Source organism: Nerophis ophidion, linkage group LG10, assembly GCF_033978795.1.
Source record: "Nerophis ophidion isolate RoL-2023_Sa linkage group LG10, RoL_Noph_v1.0, whole genome shotgun sequence".
NCBI classification, from domain to species: domain Eukaryota; kingdom Metazoa; phylum Chordata; class Actinopteri; order Syngnathiformes; family Syngnathidae; genus Nerophis; species Nerophis ophidion.
Genome location: NC_084620.1, coordinates 2,152,981 through 2,174,793, shown reverse-complemented (window position 1 = coordinate 2,174,793; position 21,813 = coordinate 2,152,981). Strand labels below are relative to the sequence as shown.

At 42.4% G+C, this 21,813-nt stretch overlaps 1 protein-coding gene and 2 long non-coding RNA genes across 3 annotated transcripts in view; 2 read left to right on the top strand and 1 right to left on the bottom strand.

The window, feature by feature from the left end:
• The window catches only part of LOC133559990 (uncharacterized), a 135,130-nt gene that overhangs the window by 39,326 nt on the left and 73,991 nt on the right, over positions 1-21,813 (top strand). The gene's annotated exons all lie outside the window — the stretch shown is intronic.
• Positions 1-21,813, bottom strand: part of chrm2a (cholinergic receptor, muscarinic 2a) — a 110,611-nt gene that overhangs the window by 86,117 nt on the left and 2,681 nt on the right. The gene's annotated exons all lie outside the window — the stretch shown is intronic.
• The window catches only part of LOC133559830 (uncharacterized), a 1,678-nt gene continuing 293 nt past the window's right edge, over positions 20,429-21,813 (top strand). The window contains exons 1-3 of the long non-coding RNA XR_009808280.1: positions 20,429-20,544; positions 20,808-20,880; positions 21,555-21,813. The exon at positions 21,555-21,813 is cut by the window's right edge and continues 293 nt beyond it. This is a non-coding gene — a long non-coding RNA (uncharacterized LOC133559830). The remainder of the gene's footprint in view (positions 20,545-20,807; positions 20,881-21,554) is intronic.

Genomic DNA, 21,813 nt, shown 5'->3' with positions numbered 1-21,813 from the left:
ATTGTATTGTACCATATGTCCCGGCAAGAAATCTGCGTTCAAAGGACTCCGGTTTATTAGTGATTCCCAAAGCCCAAAAAAAGTCTGCGGGCTATAGAGCGTTTTCCGTTCGGGCTCCAGTACTCTGGAATGCCCTCCCGGTAACAGTTCGAGATGCCACCTCAGTAGAAGCATTTAAGTCTCATCTTAAAACTCATTTGTATACTCAAGCCTTTAAATAAACTCCCTTTTTAGACCAGTTGATCTGCCGTTTCTTTTCTTTTTCTTCTATGTCCCACTCTCCCCTGTGGAGGGGGTCCGGTCCGATCCGGTGGCCATGTACTGCTCGCCTGTGTATCGGCTGGGGACATCTCTGCGCTGCTGATCCGCCTCCGCTTGGGATGGTTTCCTGCTGGCTCCGCTGTGAACGGGACTCTCGCTGCTGTGTTGGATCCGCTTTGGACTGGACTCTCGCGACTGTGTTGGATCCATTATGGATTGAACTTTCACAGTATCATGTTAGACCCGCTCGACATCCATTGCTTTCCTCCTCTCCAAGGTTCTCATAGTCATCATTGTCACCGACGTCCCACTGGGTGTGAGTTTTCCTTGCCCTTATGTGGGCCTACCGAGGATGTCGTAGTGGTTTGTGCAGCCCTTTGAGACACTAGTGATTTAGGGCTATATAAGTAAACATTGATTGATTGATTGATTGATGTTTTCACTTTTGAGAGTATTTGGTGAACAATGCTTTAACCTACTAATTTTGGCGGTTCTTGAACTCACCATAGTGTGGACTATGACATAAGAGATTGTTTGCATGTAAAATCTTCCACTCCGTCTTTGTCTCAATTTTGTCCACCAAAAGTTTTATGCTGTGCATGAGTGCACAAAGGTGCGGTTTTATTGATGTTATTGACTTGTTGGAGTGCTAATCAGGCCTATTTGGTCAGTGCATGACTGCAAGCTAATCAATGCTAACATGCTATTCAGGCTGACTGTATGTACATATTGCATCATTATGCCTCATTTGTAGCTATATTTTAGCTCATTTAATATCCTTTACTTGTATCTTCTTTGTACATAATTTAGTTTGGCACATTATCTGTATGTTGTATTGGCTGGATTTCTGATAATTGTTTGTGTGCCATTTTGTTCCAGACCACAGCAAACATTACCTAGCTTGTCAAAGATTGTAATAGACGACAGCCTGCTGTTTCCTTTAAAGACCTACTGAAATGCGATTTTCTTATTTAAACGGGGATAGCAGGTCCATTCTATGTGTCATACTTGATCATTTCGCGATATTGCCATGTTTTTGCTGAACGGATTTAGTAGAGAACATCGACGATAAAGTTTGCAACTTTTGGTGCTGATAAAAAAGCCTTGCCTGTACCGGAAGTAGCAGACGATATGCGCGTGACGTCACGGGTTGTGGAGCTCCTCACATCTGAACTTTGTTTACAATCTTGGCCACCAGCAGCGAGAGCGATTTGGACAGAGAAAACGAAAGATTCTTGGATGAGGATAGTTAGAGTGAAGGACTAAAAAAAAAAAAGGACCAGAGGGCAGTGGGAGTGATTCAGATAGGGAAGGTGGTGTGAGAGGCGCCGTGGCAGCCGTGAGGGTGGTAGGACCACTCGGCCAGGCCCAAACGCAACAAGGGATAGAGCCATACTGCTTTGAACCTGACGCTGACGGTGACGGTCAGGAGAACGCTTCTGATATTGATGCTGGAATAGCACACGACATCGATCGCCTTCAAAATACAAAATGTTAAAAATGATCGCTGCATAATACACTGTACTTTGTGTGTGTGGTCCAATCCAACCGTGTTCGCGTGACATCTCTGTTCCACAGTAAAGCTTGACTGTCCTCTTTCGGGAATATAAACTGAAACACCGGCTGTGTTTGTGTTGCCAAAGCCGGCCGCAATACACCGCTTCCCACCTACAGCTTTCTTCTTTGATGTCTCCATTGTTCATTGAACAAATTGCAAAAGATTAACCAACACAGATGTCCAGAATACTGTGGAATTTTGCGATGAAAACAGACGACTTAATAGCTGGGCACGATGCTGGCACAAAATGTCCTCTACAATCCGTGACGTCACGCACAGGCGTCATCATACCGAGACGTTTTCAGCAGGATTTTTCGGTGCGAAACTTAAAATTGCACTTTAGTAAACTAAAAAAAATGTGTTGCAATGTTAATATTTCATCATTGATATATAAACTATCAGACTGCGTGGTCGCTAGTAGTGGGTTTAAGTAGGCCTTTAACTTGGGGACACACATCTATATCTTCAGCCATTAAAAGCCAGTAATTTCCAGGAGTTATCTCAGCTTCTGAGTATACTCTGACTTACTAATGGTTTCTAATGTTGTAAAAATGTGAAGAATAAATATTACATTTCAACATTTCTGTCAACGAAGATTTGCTTCAGCCTGCGACACATATTCATTTTGATAGTAGGCTAATTTTGCTAATACAGACACTTACATCATGTGTTGTCTTCATTATAATACCAATATATATTTATTTTTTTGCAGCTCCAGAAAGATTAGTTTTTTGTATTTTTGGTTCAATATGGCTTTTTCGACGCATATTTGTAACAGTGTTAAAGTTGTTTATACGGACACCCTCAGTGTGACCTGTATGGCTGTGTGTGTAAAAGCCGCATATATTATGTGATTAGGGGGGCACGTGCCTTTAAGGTTTATTGCCGCTCTGTACTTTTTGAAACCGATACCAATAATTTCCGACATTACATTTTAAAGGGGAACATTATCACCAGACCTATGTGAGCGTCAATATATACCTTGATGTTGCAGAAAAAAGACCATATATATTTTTTAACCAATTTCCGAAATTTAAAAGGGTGAATTTGAGTTGCCGACCCCTGGTGTGTAGGCCCAACAAACCTCACCAAAGAAAATAACTACAAAATATCGAGTCGTCGTTCACTTTACGCTACTCTTTGTGGCGTACGGCTGCCATCTTGCAGGGCGATAAGTCACCCAGAAAATTGCATTCTTCACGTAGCCCACACAGCAGCGGCCGGCGCCGACACGTATGCAAATTGTGAGTGTCCGTCGGCGCCGCGCCGGGGAGGCAAAAAGGCAGGGAAGATTACAGCGAGGCAGCCAGCGAGAGGGGAGCGCCAGGCTTTTATGGCTCTAATGATGATAGCGCTGATGAACGTAATGATGCGAGAGAGGAGCCGCATCATGCGCTCACCCGGCCTTTACCGCCACCTTTTATCCCCTCCTGGACGAGCACGACGCCGCCATAATTCTCTAGCTTTTTTTTTTATTTTTATGGAGACCACTGTACGGCAATTGCGGGACACTCATGTTCTCACGGAGCTTCTTTGCGCTGATATGTACATTAGCCATCCACATCAGAGTCCTTGTCGGAATATCGGGCGTTTGATACGGTCAGGAGAAGACGATAAAGTCTGCCGGAATGGGAATTACAAGTTTTTGTGCTTATTCCTTTCAAGATTTGTGTGGCATTGAACAGAAATGTAGTCGGAAATTGAACTAAAAAAAGCATCCTCAATGCCTCCAAGGTGGCAAAAAAAACAAACAGTTTCTTAAAAGTAACATTATCACTGGAGGATGAGGAATAGTTAAACTTGCTACACTACACACTAGAGATGCGCGGATAGGCAATTATTTCATCCGCAACCGCATCACAAAAGGGCTTTCTTGAACTGATTTATTTGAAGGCTTCCTTTCCCTTCAAATTCACCTTGAAAACTGTAGTAAATAAAGCACGTTACAAACGTAAAAATAATAAAATGCACAGCATGTGGATCAAACATTTTACCAAGTAAAATACCGACAAATGACAAACAAATACAGTGGGGCAAAAAAGGTATTTTGTCAGCCACCGATTGTGCAAGTTCTCCCACTTCAAATGATGACATAGGACCTGTAATTTTCATCTTAGGTACACTTCAACTGTGAAAGACAGAATTCGAGGAATTCACATTGTAGGAATTTTAAATAATTCATTTGTAAATTATGGTGGAAAATAAGTATTTGGTCAACCATTCAAAGCTCTCACTGATGGAAGGAGGTTTTGGCTCAAAATCTCACGATACATGGCCCCATTCATTCTTTCCTTAACACGGATCAATCCTCCTGTCCCCTTAGCAGAAAAACAGCCCCAAAGCATGATGTTTCCACCCCCATGCTTCACAGTAGGTATGGTGTTCTTGGGATGCAACTCAGTATTCTTCTTCCTCCAAACACGACAAGTTGAGTTTATTCTAAAAAGTTCTATTTTGGTTTCATCTGACCACATGACATTCTCCCAATCCTCTGCTGTATCATCCATGTATCCATTTTGGTATAAACTCAACTTGTGGTGTTTGGAGGAAGAAGAATACTGAGTTGCATCCCAAGAACACCACACCTACTGTGAAGCATGGGGGTGGAAACATCATGCTTTGGGGCTGTTTTTCTGCTAAGGGGACAGGACGATTGATCCGTGTTAAGGAAAGAATGAATGGGGCCATGTATCGTGAGATTTTGAGCCAAAACCTCCTTCCATCAGTGAGAGCTTTGAATGCTTGACCAAATACTTATTTTCCACCATAATTTACAAATAAATTCTTTAAAATTCCTGGATTTTTTTTTCACATTCTGTCTCTCACAGTTGAAGTGTACCTATGATGAAAATTACAGACCTCTGTCATCATTTTAAGTGGGAGAACTTTCACAATCGGCGGCTGACTAAATATTTTTTTGCCCCACTGTACGCAGATCCCAAATAAACAAAAACAGGTAAGAAAAGTTGGTTTTGCATAAGTGTACAGCGAGGCAAAACTTTGCTGGTTGTACTTTTTACTGTGTGAGTGTGTGCGCGCTCCCGCTCGTTAGTGTCGATGCAGAAAGTTCCCAGGAAGACATTGGCGTCGCCCTTGAGGGGGCTAAAAGAAAGCGACTTTTCGGCCACTAATGAAAGGCTCTTTCAAGCCGCCGACTCGCTCTGATTGATATTTTTGTCAATCCATCACAATAATCTGCCAGGAAATTGCAGAGGCGAACTCTAATCAAGATACACTCAGCCCTGACTGAGACACAGAGGGAGAGAGAGAGAGAGAGAGAGAGAGAGAGAGAGATGGAAAATCTAAAGAACAAGAGAAAAAGGAAAGTGTGTGTTTGACATGCGCGCTGCAAGACACAGTCCAGTTTTTCATGCGCCTGGGTGATCTCCCCTCATCACACCTTTCCGAGTATTCCATGTGTGCCGCACAGCCAATTAGCCACAAAGCTAACAGCTCATCTAGCAATTAACACGGAGCAGAACACAAAGACGGACTGATATAAGCGGCCGTCTCCGAGTGGCGGCCTGTCAGCTCACCTCCACAGGGGGCCACGACGAACTTGCTGAGGTCGCCGTCTAAACAGAATTCAATTGATGTATTTGGTGTCTCAGACACGGCCTGTCGTCACGTCAGAAAACCTCGCCATCAAGCATCATTACCCTGTACTTAGCCATTACGCTAACATGCACATTTTGCCCTGAAAACAGTAAATATCAATGCATGATCCCAAAGCAGTTAGGCTTAAGATGTAAGATATCTACAAAATGTATCAATAATGTGGTGTTCGGTTCTGTGGGACCCGTTTTCATTTTTTTTTAAAAGAAAAATGATACAATTAATTAATTTTTCAAACTGAGACTCACTGACTTTGTCTCATTTTCCATGAAGAACATATATTGGAATAAATATTTAATGACCACACACCATACAAGCCCCCTATCAATCAATCAATGTATTTTATTTCGGCAATCTTCACATAAAACAAAGAACAACAACAAGAAAAGAAAACAAAACAAAAAAAAAACACATGATTGAGCGGAAAGGGTGTAGGTTGCTGGGCATAGCCATGCCAGATTTATTCTTCAAAGGATGCGTCGGGCAAGAACACAGCGTAAGGTAAGAAATTAAGATTTATTAAACTCGAAAACAGGCTAAGAACAAAAATACTGGTGCTAGGTAGAAAAGGCAAACAAAAGGAGCTAGCATGGGCGCTAGGGAAACAAAACAGACACACTACACTTGGCACAAAGGCACAAAAAGGGAAAACAAAAACTACTAGCATGAGAGCTAGGGACAAATAAGGCGTAGCGTGAAAGCTAGCGAGAATATACATACAAAGCAGTCGTCACTTGTTGTAGGAAGGCAAATTAGGAACCGAGGACGAAATAACAAAAGGGGCAGGCTTAAATAAGGCATTAATCAATGGAAACAGGTGTGCGCAGAAAGCAAGGGCAGGTGAAAACTAACGAGCAACCATGGTGACAGAACAAACACAGGAAATAAAGAGGTCAAACTACAAAATGTGATATAAAAAGGAACAAAGCAACAATATAGTATTATCCGGGCATCGGATCATAACATTTTTTTTGTTTAATAAAAATGTAAAATAACGCTTTTTTTAGACCATCCCGATTAATTACATCGCACGTTTTGTAAAAAAAACAAAAAAAAACTGACAGGATTTTAACTGGAAATTCAAATCTGGCAAAACACAATAATTTCAAGTTTGTTTTTGTAGCATTGGATTTCTCACATTGATAGTCAGAAATCTGGCAATATTTTAACTATCAATTTGTAGTTTTGCCATTATATTTAAAAATGTAGATGGTGCAGTGGGAATCATGTGCATCCAAATGAGTGTTTTTTTTTTTTTTTTTTTTTTTACTATGGTAGTCATTGTTCATTTTTGTAGAAAATCTTGACAAAATGAAAGCAGTCAGTCAAGGCGTGAAACACATTTTCAATGCAGCTTTGGCGTCTAACAGTCACATTGATGTATTACAAATCATACAAATGTGCATGTTTTCTACTAATTACTGTGCCGTTCTACAAAATTTTATTGATTATCATGACAGCATTCTGGCAATATTCTGACTACAAATGTGTAGTTCTTTCATCATATTTCCATCCATCCATTTTCTACCACTTGTACCTTTTAGAGTCGCGGGGGGTGCTGGAGCCTATCCCTTCTGCACATGGGCGGAAGGCGGGTACACCCTGGACAAGTCGCCACCTCATCATACTTTCATCATATTTAAAACTTTAAAAAAATGCATACCTGCCAACCCCTCTCGATTTTACCGGGAGACTCCCGAATTTCAGTGCCCCTCCCGGAAAATCTCCCGGGGTAACCATTCTCCCGAATTTCTCCCGATTTCCACCCGGACAACAATATTGAGGTCGTGCCTTAGAGGCACTGCCTTTCGCGTCCTCTACAACCTGTCGTAACGTATGCCGGCACAGTCTCATAATATATGCGGCTTTTACACACACATAAGTGAATGCAAGGCATACTTGCTCAACAGGCATACAGGTCGCACTGAGGGTGGCCGTATAAACAACTTTAACACTGTTACAAATATGCGCCACACTGTGAACCCACACCAAACAAGAATGACAAACACATTTCGGGAGAACATCCGCACCGTAACACAACATAAACACAACAGAACAAATACCTAGAACCCCTTGCAGCATTAACTCTTCCAGGACGCTACAATATACCCCCCCATCTCCCGAATTCACAGGTCTCAAGGTTTGCAAGTATGAAAAAATGTGGTTGTCACGGTGGATTCATGGGCTTATTTGTTGTTCATTTTTGTTGATTTATTCCTAATCATCCAAATGTGCCTGTTTCCTACTAATTTCAGTGCAGTTTTGTACACATTTATACACATTTTGCATGCCAACAATGTGGCAAGAGTTGAACTTTACATTTGTAGTTGTACCATCCCATTTGACACAGTAGCATGAGAGCTCGCGAGAATAATAATACATTGCGTGTAAGCAAATAAGCATGACAGACGTACCGTTGTATGAGAACAAACTACGAACCCGGACTGAACAAACAAAAGAGGACGGCTTATATAGGCAGTAATCAAGGAGAAACAGGTTTATGTAGAAAACCAGGAGCAGGTGACACTAATGTGTAATCATGGTGACGGACTAAACAGGAAATAAGAGGATCAGACGGAGAATGAAACAAAAATGAAACAAAAAACAATAATATGTGGCGATCCGAAAAGCGGATCTTAACAAACTTCACTGGTTTTGGGTTTTGTAAATTTGAGTAATCTGCCAGCATGTGACGCATATTAATTGCAGCTTTGTCATCACAGGGTCCTTTTTTTTGTCACATTGATTTCTTCCAAATCATCCAAGCGTGCACCTTTTTGTCTTAATTACAGTGCATTTTTTGGAACAAAATGCTACTAAAGTCCCCTGAGAACATTCTGGCAAGATGTGACACATTAATTGGAGCTTTGTAGCTGTAGTGTCCAATTTGTTAGCTTGCTATGGCTGCTAATCAACATGCAGGCGACACAGCGGGAGCATTTGTGTGCTTGCGTGCATCTTTAATATGAAATGAAAACCTTGGAGAGGACCGCAGATATGGGTGACCCCCCCCTCTAGGGGGGACCGGATGCAATGGACGTTGAGTGGGTCTATTTTAATATTGTGAAAGTCCAGTCCATACTGCATTTTCAAATGATTGTATTCTGTTTTTATTTACGATTTACACAAGGTGCCAACTTCTGTTACGTCTGGTCGGCATTGTGGTGCCAAAGTTGTCCCTTTGAGGATGCGTCTAACGATAACACAGCAAAGGTAAGGTTTAACAGATTTATTTAAATGACAAAAGGAGCTAGTGAACAAAAATACTCGAGCTGGTAGAAGAAAACAAACAAAGGACGCTAGCATAAAAGCTAGGATAAACAAATAGTAAAACTAAACTGGAACGTAGGCACACAAAAGGGAAAAACAAAACATTTAGCATGAGAGCTATCTATCTATTTTCTACCACTTATTCCCTTTCGGCGTCACGGGGGGCGCTGGCGCCTATCTCAGCTACAATCGGGCGGAAGGCGGTGTACACCCTGGACAAGTCACCACCTCATCGCAGGGCCAACACAGATAGACAGACAATATTCACACTCACATTCACACACTAGGGACCATTTAGTGTTGCCAATCAACCTATCCCCAGGTGCATGTCTTTGGAAGTGGGAGGAAGCCGGAGTACCCAGAGGGAACCCACGCATTCACGGGGAGAACATGCAAACTCCACACAGAAAGATCCCGAGCCTGGATTTGAACCCAGGACTGCAGGACCTTCGTATTGTGAGGCAGACGCACTAACCCCTCTGCCACTGTGAATCCCTCATGAGAGCTAAGAATGAGATAAAAATGCCTAGCATGAGAGCTCGCGAAAATAATAATAAATTGCGTGTAAGCAAATAAGCATGACAGACGTACCGTTGTATGAGAACAAACTACGAACCCAGACTGAACAAACAAAAGAGGACGGCTTATATAGGCAGTAATCAAGGAGAAACAGGTGTGTGTAGAAAACCAGGAGCAGGTGAAACTAATGTGTAACCATGGTGACGGACTAAACAGGAAATAAGAGGATCAGACGGAGAATGAAACAAAAATGGACCAACAAACGGATCTTAATAAACTTCACTGGCTTTGGGTTTTGTAAATTTGAGCAATCTGCCAGCATGTGACGTATATTAATTGCAGCTTTGTCATCACAGGGTCTTTTTTTATGTCACATTGATTTCTTCCAAATCATCCAAGCGTGCACCTTTTTGTCTTAATTACAGTGCATTTTTTGGAACTAAATGCTACTAAAATTGCAGTTTTGTCATCACAGGGTCCTTTTTTATGTCACATTGATTTCTTCCAAATCATCCAAGCGTGCACCTTTTTGTCTTAATTACAGTGCATTTTTTGGAACTAAATGCCACTAAAGTCCCCTGAGAACATTCTGGCAAGATGTGACACATTAATTGGAGCTTTGTAGCTGTAGTGTCCAATTTGTTACCTTGCTATGGCTGCTAATCAACATGCAGGCGACACAGCGGGAGCATTTGTGTGCTCGCGTGCATCTTTAATATGAAATTCCCCGACATGCTAATGTATTATAATCATCTCGGGATCTCGGGGCTGCGTTTTGCCGGGCTGAGGATTAGCGCCGCCGTACATCATGCACGCAGGTACCAGCACCTGCACGTGTCACACGGACATGTTGTTCCCTTTGTGCTTTTAATTAGACGCTAAATGTCAACATATGACGCGTCCTCCGCGAAGCACGTGCAACTTTTGATCACATGTTGGGGCTCTCATCAGGCAATTAGAGGCGAGGCCCGGTGACCTCCGCGGCGCAACGGACGCGCGTCCTGGCAACCGCCAATTACAGCCGCGTCCATCACAATAGCGTTATTGGCCGAGGGAATAATGAGCTCAAGTAAACAGTGATTACTCCAAGCAGGCCATTGATTAGGTCGGCGTGTGGCTGCCCCCAAATATGTGTTTGATAGCAACATGTGACGCGCCGTGCATTATTCACGTCGCTGCTCAATCCACTTGTGTCCCAGCCCGGGAGATGGATGATGTCCCTTCAACATTTATTCACACACTGCCGTTCATTTAGTGCGTGATGATAAATCTATTTATGGCCTCTGCATGAATTATGCATGGCGTATAGATTGGGTGGCTATATGAAGACGTGGGAAAAGACATGTGAGCCTCGCAGCACTTTATCGGGACGCACTCGCCGATTGCTGATTAGTAGCAACGTTTAAAGGCCTACTGAAATGAGGATTTCTGATTCAAACGGGGATAGCAGGTCCATTCTATGTGTCATACTTGATCATTTCGCGATATTGCCATATTTTTGCTGAAAGGATTTAGTAGAGAACATCGACGATAAAGTTCACATCTTTAGGTCGCTTATAAAAAAGCCTTGCCTGTACCGGAAATAGCAGACGATGTGCGCGTGACGTCACGTGTTGTGGAGCTCCTCACATTCTCACATTGTTTACAATCATGGCCACCAGCAGCAAGAGCGATTCGGAGAGAGAAAGCGACTATTTCCCCATCAATTTGAGCAAGGATGAAAGATTTGTGTATAAGGGAAAGTCAGAGTGAAGGACTAGGAAAAAAAAAAAGAATAAAAAGAGGGCAGTCAAATAAACCTTATTAATACTAATAAAAGAACAGCATTAACTTTGGCATGAAAAACGAGTATGACTTACTGTGGCAGGAATAGAGCATGGAAGGAACACAATTACGTCATGGCGACTGACTGGCAAAGACGAGCTTAAATACTGCCTCTGATTAGTGCTCGGGAAGCAGGTGAGCAGGCGAGCACTAATCAGAGACAGGTGGATACAATGAGTAACTATGGCGACAAAACAAGGGAGTAAAAAAAAAAAACAGGAACTTAAAGGCCTGCTGAAATGAGATGTTATTTAAACGGGGATAGCAGGTCCATTCTATGTGTCATACTTGATCATTTCCAGATATTGCCATATTTTTGCTGAAAGGATTCACGATAAAGTTCACATCTTTAGGTTGCTAATAAAAAAGCCTTGCCTGTACCGGAAATAGCAGACGATGTGCGCGTGACGTCACGTGTTGTGGAGCTCCTCACATTCTCACATTGTTTACAATCATGGCCACCAGCAGCGAGAGCGATTCGGAGAGAGAAAGCGACTATTTCCCCATTAATTTGAGCGAGGATGAAAGATTTGTGGATAAAGGAAATTCAGAGTGAAGGACTAGAAAAAAAAAAACAATAAAAAGAGGGCAGTCAAATAAACCTTATTAATACTAATAAAAGAACAGCATTAACTTTGGCATGAAAAACGAGTATGACTTACTGTGACAAGAATAGAGCATGGAAGGAACAGAATTACGCCAGGGCAACTGACTGATTAGTGCTCGGGAAGCAGGTGAGCAGGCGAGCACTAATCAGAGACAGGTGGATACAATGAGTAACTATGGCGACAAAACAAGGGAGTAAAAAAAAAAAACAGGAACTTAAAGGCCTGCTGAAATGAGATGTTATTTAAACGGGGATAGCAGGTCCATTCTATGTGTCATACTTGATCATTTCGCGATATTGCCATATTTTTGCTGAAAAGATTTAGTAGAGAACATCCACGATAAAGTTCACATCTTTAGGTCGCTAATAAAAAAGCCTTGCCTGTACCGGAAGTAGCAGACGATGTGCGCATGACGTCACGTGTTGTGGAGCTCCTCACATTCTCACATTGTTTACAATCATGGCCACCAGCAGCAAGAGCAATTCGGAGAGAGAAAGCGACTATTTCCCCATTAATTTGAGCGAGGATGAAAGATTTGTGGATAACGGAAAGTCAGAGTGAAGGACTAGAAAAAAAAAGAATAAAAAGAGGGCAGTCAAATAAACCTTATTAATACTAATAAAAGAACAGCATTAACTTTGGCATGAAAAACGAGTATGACTTACTGTGACAGGAATAGTGCATGGAAGGAACACAATTACGCCATGGCGACAGACTGGCAAAGACGAGCTTAAATACTGCCTCTAATTAGTGCTCGGGAAGCAGGTGAGCAGGCGAGCACTAATCAGAGACAGGTGGATACAATGAGTAACTATGGCGACAAAACAAGGGAGTAAAAAAAACAGGAACTTAAAGGCCTACTGAAATGAGATGTTCTTATTTAAACGGGGATAGCAGGTCCATTCTATGTGTCATACTTGATCATTTCGCGATATTGCCATATTTTTGCTGAAAGGATTTAGTAGAGAACATCGACGATAAAGTTCGCAACTTTTGGTCGCTACTAAAAACGCCTTGCCCGTACCGGAAGTAGCAGACGATGTGCGAGTGACGTCACTGGTTGTGGAGCTCCTCACATTCTCACATTGTTTACAATCATGGCCACCAGCAGCAAGAGCGATTCGGAGAGAGAAAGCGACTATTTCCCCATTTATTTGAGCGAGGATGAAAGATTTGTGGATAAAGGAAAGTCAGAGTGAAGGACTAGAAAAAAAAAGAATAAAAAGAGGGCAGTCAAATAAACCTTATTAATACTAATAAAAGAACAGCATTAACTTTGGCATGAAAAACGAGTATGACTTACTGTGGCAGGAATAGAGCATGGAAGGAACACAATTACGCCATGGCGACTGACTGGCAAAGACGAGCTTAAATACTGCCTCTAATTAGTGCTCGGGAAGCAGGTGAGCTGGCGAGCACTAATCAGAGACAGGTGGATACAATGAGTAACTATGGCGACAAAACAAGGGAGTAAAAAAAACAGGAACTTAAAGGCCTGCTGAAATGAGATGTTATTTAAACGGGGATAGCAGGTCCATTCTATGTGTCATACTTGATCATTTCGCGATATTGCCATATTTTTGCTGAAAGGATTTAGTAGAGAACATCGACGATAAAGTTCGCAACTTTTGGTCACTACTAAAAACGCCTTGCCCGTACCGGAAGTATCAGACGATGTGCGTTTGACGTCACGTGTTGTGGAGCTCCTCACATCCTCACATTGTTTACAATCATGGCCACCAGCAGCAAGAGCGATTCGGAGAGAGAAAGCGACTATTTCCCCATTAATTTGAGCGAGGATGAAAGATTTGTGGATAAAGGAAAGTCAGAGTGAAGGACTAGAAAAAAAAAAGAATAAAAAGAGGGCAGTCAAATAAACCTTATTAATACTAATAAAAGAACAGCATTAACTTTGGCATGAAAAACGAGTATGACTTACTGTGGCAGGAATAGAGCATGGAAGGAACACAATTACGCCATGGCGACAGACTGGCAAAGACGAGCTTAAATACTGCCTCTAATTAGTGTTCGGGAAGCAGGTGAGCAGGCGAGCACTAATCAGAGACAGGTGGATACAATGAGTAACTATGGCGACAAAACAAGGGAGTAAAAAAAAAAACAGGAACTTAAAGGCCTGCTGAAATGAGATGTTATTTAAACGGGGATAGCAGGTCCATTCTATGTGTCATATTTGATCATTTCGCGATATTGCCATATTTTTGCTGAAAGGATTTAGTAGAGAACATCGACGATAAAGTTCGCAACTTTTGGTCGCTACTAAAAACGCCTTGCCCGTACCGGAAGTAGCAGACGATGTGCGCGTGACGTCACGGGTTGTGGAGCTCCTCACATCCCCACATTGTTTACAATCATGGCCACCAGCAGCGAGAGCGATTCGGAGAGAGAAAGCGACTATTTCCCCATTAATTTGAGCGAGGATGAAAGATTCGTGGATAAAGGAAAGTCAGAGTGAAGGACTAGAAAAAAAAAAGAATAAAAAGAGGGCAGTCAAATAAACCTTATTAATACTAATAAAAGAACAGCATTAACTTTGGCATGAAAAACGAGTATGACTTACTGTGGCAGGAATAGAGCATGGAAGGAACACAATTACGCCATGGCGACTGACTGGCAAAGACGAGCTTAAATACTGCCTCTAATTAGTGCTCGGGAAGCAGGTGAGCAGGCGAGCACTAATCAGAGACAGGTGGGTACAATGAGTAACTATGGCGACAAAACAAGGGAGTAAAAAAAACAGGAACTTAAAGGCCTACTGAAATGAGATGTTCTTATTTAAACGGGGATAGCAGGTCCATTCTATGTGTCATACTTGATAATTTCGCGATATTGCCATATTTTTGCTGAAAGGATTTAGTAGAGAACATCCACGATAAAGTTCGCAACTTTTGGTCGCTACTAAAAACGCCTTGCCCGTACCGGAAGTAGCAGACGATGTGCGCGTGACGTCACGTGTTGTGGAGCTCCTCACATTCTCATATTGTTTACAATCATGGCCACCAGCAGCAAGAGCGATTCGGAGAGAGAAAGCGACTATTTCCCCATTAATTTGAGCGAGGATGAAAGATTTGTGGATAAAGGAAAGTCAGAGTGAAGGACTAGAAAAAAAAAAGAATAAAAAGAGGGCAGTCAAATAAACCTTATTAATACTAATAAAAGAACAGCATTAACTTTGGCATGAAAAACGAGTATGACTTACTGTGGCAAGAATAGAGCATGGAAGGAACACAATTACGTCATGGCGACTGACTGGCAAAGACGAGCTTAAATACTGCCTCTGATTAGTGCTCGGGAAGCAGGTGAGCAGGCGAGCACTAATCAGAGACAGGTGGATACAATGAGTAACTATGGCGACAAAACAAGGGAGTAAAAAAAAAAACAGGAACTTAAAGGCCTGCTGAAATGAGATGTTATTTAAACGGGGATAGCAGGTCCATTCTATGTGTCATACTTCATCATTTTGCGATATTGCCATATTTTTGCTGAAAGGATTTAGTAGAGAACATCCACGATAAAGTTCGCAACTTTTGGTCGCTAATAAAAAAAGCCTTGCCTTTACCGGAAGTAGCAGACATTGTGTTGTGGAGCTCCTCACATCCGAACATTGTTTACAATCATGACCACCAGCAGCGAGAGCGATTCGGACCAAAAAGCGACGATTTCCCCATTAATTTGAGCGAGGATGAAAGATTTTTGGATGAGGAAAGTGAGAGTGAAGGACTAGAAAAAAAACGAATAAAAAGAGGACAGTGTTATTAGACACATTTACTAGGATAATTCTGGAAAATCCCTTATCTGCTTATTGTGTTACTAGTGTTTTAGTGAGATTATGTGGTCGTACCTGAAAGTCGGAGGGGTGTGTTGACCGCCAGTGTCTTCGATGGAAGCCACGTTTTTCGACGAGGCAAGGCAGCCGGGCTGAATTTTTTTTCCCCCCCTCCTCCACGGTGTAAGCATCCGACTGTCGGGGGCGGCCGGTGGGATGAGGCAAGAGAGTTCGCAGCTGCAGGAGGCACGACGCAAGCTCTCCGCTCATAACTACGGTAAGACCCTACTTAATACCACCATTTTCTCACCAGGTTGACATGTGGTAGGGAACCATGTTCGCTTGACCGCTCTGTTCCATATTAAAGCTTCACCGTCATCTTTCGGGAATGTAAACAAGGAAACACCGGCTGTGTTTGTGTTGTTAAAGTCGGCCGCAATACACCGCTTCCCACCTACATCTTTCTTTTTTGACGTCTCCATTATTAATTGAACAAATTGCAAAATATTCAGCAACACAGATGTCCAGAATACTGTGGAATTATGCGATTAAAGCGGACGACTTATAGCTGGGATCGGTGTTGGATCAAAATGTCCGCTACAATCACGCGTCATCATACCGCAACGTGTTCAACAGGATACATCGCGGGAAATTTAAAATTGCAATTTAGTAAACTAAACCGGTCGTATTGGCATGTGTTGCAATGTTAATATTTCATCATTGATATATAAACTATCAGACTGCGTGGTCGCTAGTAGTGGGTGTAAGTAGACCTTTAACTTAACTTTAACTTAACTGCAGCTTTAGACCCTTAACTTCCCGCCCTGGCCATTTTGAGATGCCTTTTCATTTCGCTTTATTTTGAAAGGACACCGTTAAAAAAAAAAAAACAACAGGTCTCGACCACGCCCCTTGGGGAAGATCAAAGCTGACAGTCAAGATGCAGGTTGTGTCGCTTTGACCCCCGGGGCGGTTATAACCCGGCGGCCATGTGTCACGCCCACATTGGTTCCATCGCCATGACAGCCAGGTGTTGGCAGCAGACACTTGCACCTGATGGATGGTCATGTGACCGTCGGTGGTTTCCACTCTACATGTATTAGCATTGGCGCTAGCACTTGTTGTTGTTGCATCAAACGGACTGTCAAACCTCGCATTACACTCGCACGCGGTGAAAAATGGCAGACTTATTTTCCGGCGGCGTCCTGATTGATGGGCCGGGTTGGTCGGGGCAGAAATCAATCCGGCGCGCTCCTCCCAGGGGCCGCCGCACTCTGTTGTGCCGGCGGCGATGGGGATAACATGTCCAAGTGGGCCTTCTCAATCTTGTCACTTTAAGCGCAATCAATAGTGCTTCCCCAGCGAGCACACCTGCACTTCTTCTCCTTCTTCTTCTTCTCCTTCTGCGCCCACGAGGACCGCCGGGCGATCAATAACCGACCGGCCTGGCTTGAAAACAAGTGCGGGAGCGGCAGGCGGCATGGAAAAAGGAAGAAGACAAAGACGGGCTTCACTCATGTTGCTATTTTCACACGCGCATAAAAAAAAAAAAAACCCTCCTCAAATGTGTTTTCAGTGTCAAGTCTTTTTGATCATGTCTTGTTTGGCTGTGTTCTGTTGACCTTTGGACTCTTTAAAGGCCTTCAGAAACCCACTACTACCGACCACGCAGTCTGATAGTTTATATATCAATGATGAAATATTAACATTGCAACACATGCCAATACGGCCTTTTTTGTTTACTAAATTGCAATTTTAAATTTCACGCGAAGTATCCTGTTGAAAACGTTGCGGTATGATGACGCGTGATTGTAGCGGACATTTTGATTCAGCACCGATCCCAGCTATAAGTCGTCTGCTTTAATCGCATAATTACAAAGTATTCTGGACATATGTGTTGCTGAATTTTTGCAATTTTTTCAATTAATAATAGAGACGTCAAAGAAGAAAGATGTAAATGGAAAGCGGTGTATTGCGGCCGCCTTTAGCAACACAAAGACTGCCCGTGTTTCCTTGTTAGAACGAACAGGCTCAGAGACATCTTCTTCCCCAAAGCTGTCACCATGTTGAACTCTAACTTATAATAATAACAATCCACCCCTATACAATATCATGCCCTAATACCCTACTGTGCAATACTACCCTTCGAGTGCAATTCGTCCGACACTGATTGTTATTTATTACTTCAGTACTCTTGTCTTGCTCTGTATAATGTACAGTATTTTGTATTTTGTACTTCTATAGTGTTCTGTATATTGTACAGTATTTTGTACTTCTTTAGTGTTTTGTATATTGTACAGGATTGCTTATTATTTTTATTGGATAGTAGTCTGTTTATTTCAATTGTTAGTTTTTCCTTTTTACCTCTTATGTCGTTTATTTCACCCCATATTAGTTCCCACTACCGCACCTTAAGTTGGAGTTTTTAATCTCGTTATATGCAAATATAATGATAATAAAGTTCATTCTATTCTATTCTATTCTTGTTTACATTCCCGAAAGATGACGGTGAAGCTTTAATATGGAACAGAGCGGTCAAGCTAACATGGTTCCCTGCCACATGTCAACCGGCAGGTTTCGGTGAGAAAATGGTGGTATTAAGTCGGCTCTTACCGTAGTTAAAAAGTTAAAGTTAAAGTACCAAAATCATTTATGGTGATTTAACCCCCAATTCCAACCCTTAATGCTGAGTGCCAAGCAGGATGAGCTTAGAGCTTGCGTCGTGTCTCCTGCAGCTGTGGACTCTCTTGCCTCTTCCCACCGGCCGCCCCTGACTGTCAGATGCTTACAACGTGGAGGAGGGGAAAAAAAAATCTCAGCCCGGCGGCCTTGCCTCTTCGAGAAACGCGGCTTCCATTGAAGACACTGGCGGTCACCACACCCGTGGCCACACCCCTCCGACTTTCAGGTACCACCATATAATCTCACTAAAACACTAGTAACACAATAATCAGATATGGGATTTTCCAGAATCATCCTAGTAAATGTGTCTAGTAACATCTGAATCGCTCCCACTGCCCTCTTTTTTTTGTTTCTATTCCTTCACTCTTACTTTCCTCATCCACGAATCTTTCATCCTCGCTCAAATTAATGGGGAAATCGTCGCTTTCTCGGTCCGAATCGCTCTCGCTGCTGGTGGCCATGATTGTAAACAATGTGGGGATGTGAGGAGCTCTACAAGCCGTGACGTCACGCGCACATCGTCTGCTACTTCCGGTACAGGCAAGGCTTTTTTATTAGCGACCAAAAGTTGCGAACTTTATCGTCAATGTTCTCTACTAAATCCTTTCAGCAAAAATATGGCAATATCGCAAAATGATCAAGTATGACACATAGAATGGAGCTGCTATCCCCGTTTGAATAAGAAAATCTCATTCCAGTAGGCCTTTAAGTTCCTGTTTTTTTTTTCACTCCCTTGTTTTGTCGCCATGGTTACTCATTGTATCCACCTGTCTCTGATTAGTGCTCGCCTGCTCACCTGCTTCCAAGCACTAATCAGAGGCAGTATTTAAGCCCTGGTGTCATTGTGTTCCTTTCATGCTCTGTTCTTGCCACAGTAAGTCATACTCATTTTTCATGCCAATGTTCATGTTGTTCTTTTATTATTATATTTAAGGTTTTTTTGAGATAGGGACAGATACGAAAAATATAGAAATCTGAAACAATTATCCAATGTATGCATCATAGTGTTTGTAGCCAAAGCTAATTTACAACACTTGTCCCCAACAACAACAACACAGATCCAACATCATTAAAACAGGAAAAAAAAAATAATAAGGCAAACATGAGTCGATAATAGAAATAATACAGACAAAGTGCAAACAAGATAAAAGCCAATAATAATGATAACAACAAAAAGTGCAGACTAGATAAAAAACAATTAGTAAAAACTAATCATACCCTTGATGCTAAGCGCCATGCAGGAGGAGCTAATTGGAACACAAAGGTAAACAAAAAAGTAGGTTGAAGATATAAACATGAATGTTATCTACCACATTTTACTAAACTCTTCCTGCCAGTCAAACCTTCAGCGCGATTGTTAAGAAATGGAGCAACACTTGTGTAGTCAAAGCGATTAATCCCAAGATGAGGAGTTAAAGGGGAACATTATCACAATTTCAGAAGGGTTAAAACCAATACAAATCAGTTCCCAGTGGCTTATTTTATTTTTCTAAGTTTTTTTCTAAATTTTACCCATCATGGAATATCCCGAAAAAAGGCTTTAAAGAGCCTGATTTTCGCTATCTTTAAATCCATCGTCCATTTTCCTGTGACATAATTTAGTGACGCCAACATGGCGGATAGCACAGCAATATATAGCGACATTAGCTCGGATTCAGACTCGGATTTCAGCGGCTTAAGCGATTCAACAGATTACGCATGTATTGAAACAGATGGTTGGAGTGTGGAGGCAGATAGCGAAAACGAAATTGAAGAAGAAACTGAAGCTATTGAGTTAATAGCTATTGAAGCTATTCGGCGATCGCCTTCTAACCAACGATTGAGTGTCGCAGGGTATCCGGACATCTCTGTGCCATGTCTGTCGTAGCATCGTCGGTAACATGTGCAGGAGCAACTTAAATCCGTCGATTGGTAAGTGTTTGTTTGGCATTAAACGTGGGTGGAGTGAAAGGCTGGATGCAAATATAGCTACAAATGTACATACAGCTAGCCTAAATAGCATGTTAGCATCGATTAGCTGGCAGTCATGCCGCGACCAAATATCATCGCCGGTAAAATGTGCAGGAACAACTTAAATCCGTCGATTGGTAAGTGTTTGTTTGGCAATAAATGTGGGTGGAGTGAAAGGCTTGATGCAAATTTAGCTACAAATGTACATACAGCTAGCGTAAATAGCATGTTAGCATCGATTAGATGGCAGTCATGCCACGACCAAATATGTCTGATTAGCACATAAGTCAATAACATCAACAAAACTCACCTTTGTGATTTCGTCGACTTTATCGTTGGAAATGCATCTGCTTTGAGTGTTGCAGGGTATCCATGCATCTCTGTGCCATGTCTGTCGTAGCATCGCTGGTAAAATGTGCAGACAAGGGACTCTCGGATCTTTTGACACTGGAGCAACTTAAATCCGTCGATTGGTAAGTGTTTGTTTGGCATTAATTGTGGGTGGAGGGAAAGGCTGGATGCAAATTTATCTACAAATGTACATACAGCTAGCCTAAATAGCATGTTAGCATCGATTAGCTGGCAGTCATGCCGCGACCAAATATGTCTGATTAGCACATAAGTCAATAACATCAACAAAACTCACCTTTGTGATTTCGTCGACTTTATCGTTGGAAATGCATCTGCTTTGAGTGTCGCAGGGTATCCATACATCTCTTTGCCATGTCTGTCGTAGCATCGCTGGTAAAATGTGCAGACGAGGGACTCTCGGATCTTTTGACACTGGAGCAACTTAAATCCGTCGATTGGTAAGTGTTTGTTTGGCATTAAATGTGGGTGGAGGAAAAGGCTGGATGCAAATATAGCTACAAATGAGGCATAACAATGCAATATGTATACACAGCTAGCCTAAATAGCATGTTAGCATCGATCGTGTTGTTACACCCTCCAAGGTACGGAAAAAACGGAAAATAACAGAGCTGATTTGACTCGATGTTTGTAATGTGTTTGAGAAAATGGCGGGTTGACTACCGTTGTGACATCATCGCCCCGAGAGCAAATAATAGAAAAGCGTTTAATTTGCCAAAATTCACCCATTTGGACTTCGGTAATCAGTTAAAAGATAATACATGGTCTTTTTTCTGCACCATCAAGGTATATATTGACGCTTACATAGGTCTGCTGATAATGTTCCCCTTTAAAACAACGCTTTAATTCTTATTAAAGCAGCTTTTTCGTCCCCACACTGGACATAAATCATAGCAGACAGTTTGGAAATGTACGACCCCGGGTGTTGGCCAACATCCATTATGAAAGCAAAAGCCCGCGGCCAAAGAATCTTTAAATTAACAGGCCTAAAAAATTCAACAATCCTCAGCGAGGAAGAGCCGGGATGTGCGTTTTCATACGCGGTCCCGGGGAAAACAATTGTATTAATTGCCTCAAGCCGCGCTCGCTCATGCATATTTGACACTTTCCGCAGCTAATGGACGCCGCACGGCTTTCCTTTCTGCCGCCGCCTTTCTACACCGGCACTTTTTGAACTCACCTGACGCCAAAGTGACCCGGCGGGCCACGTTAACGAGAGATACACAACGCAGACGCACAACGGCGGCGGAAAGAGTCCATTTGAGGCTCGCCGTAATGGCCACTGAGAGCCCCTCGACGGCGTTGTCGGCGCAGGGGCATCGAACAACGGCTGATAACGCGCACTTGTGGAGGGGACAAGTGGCGCCTGATGA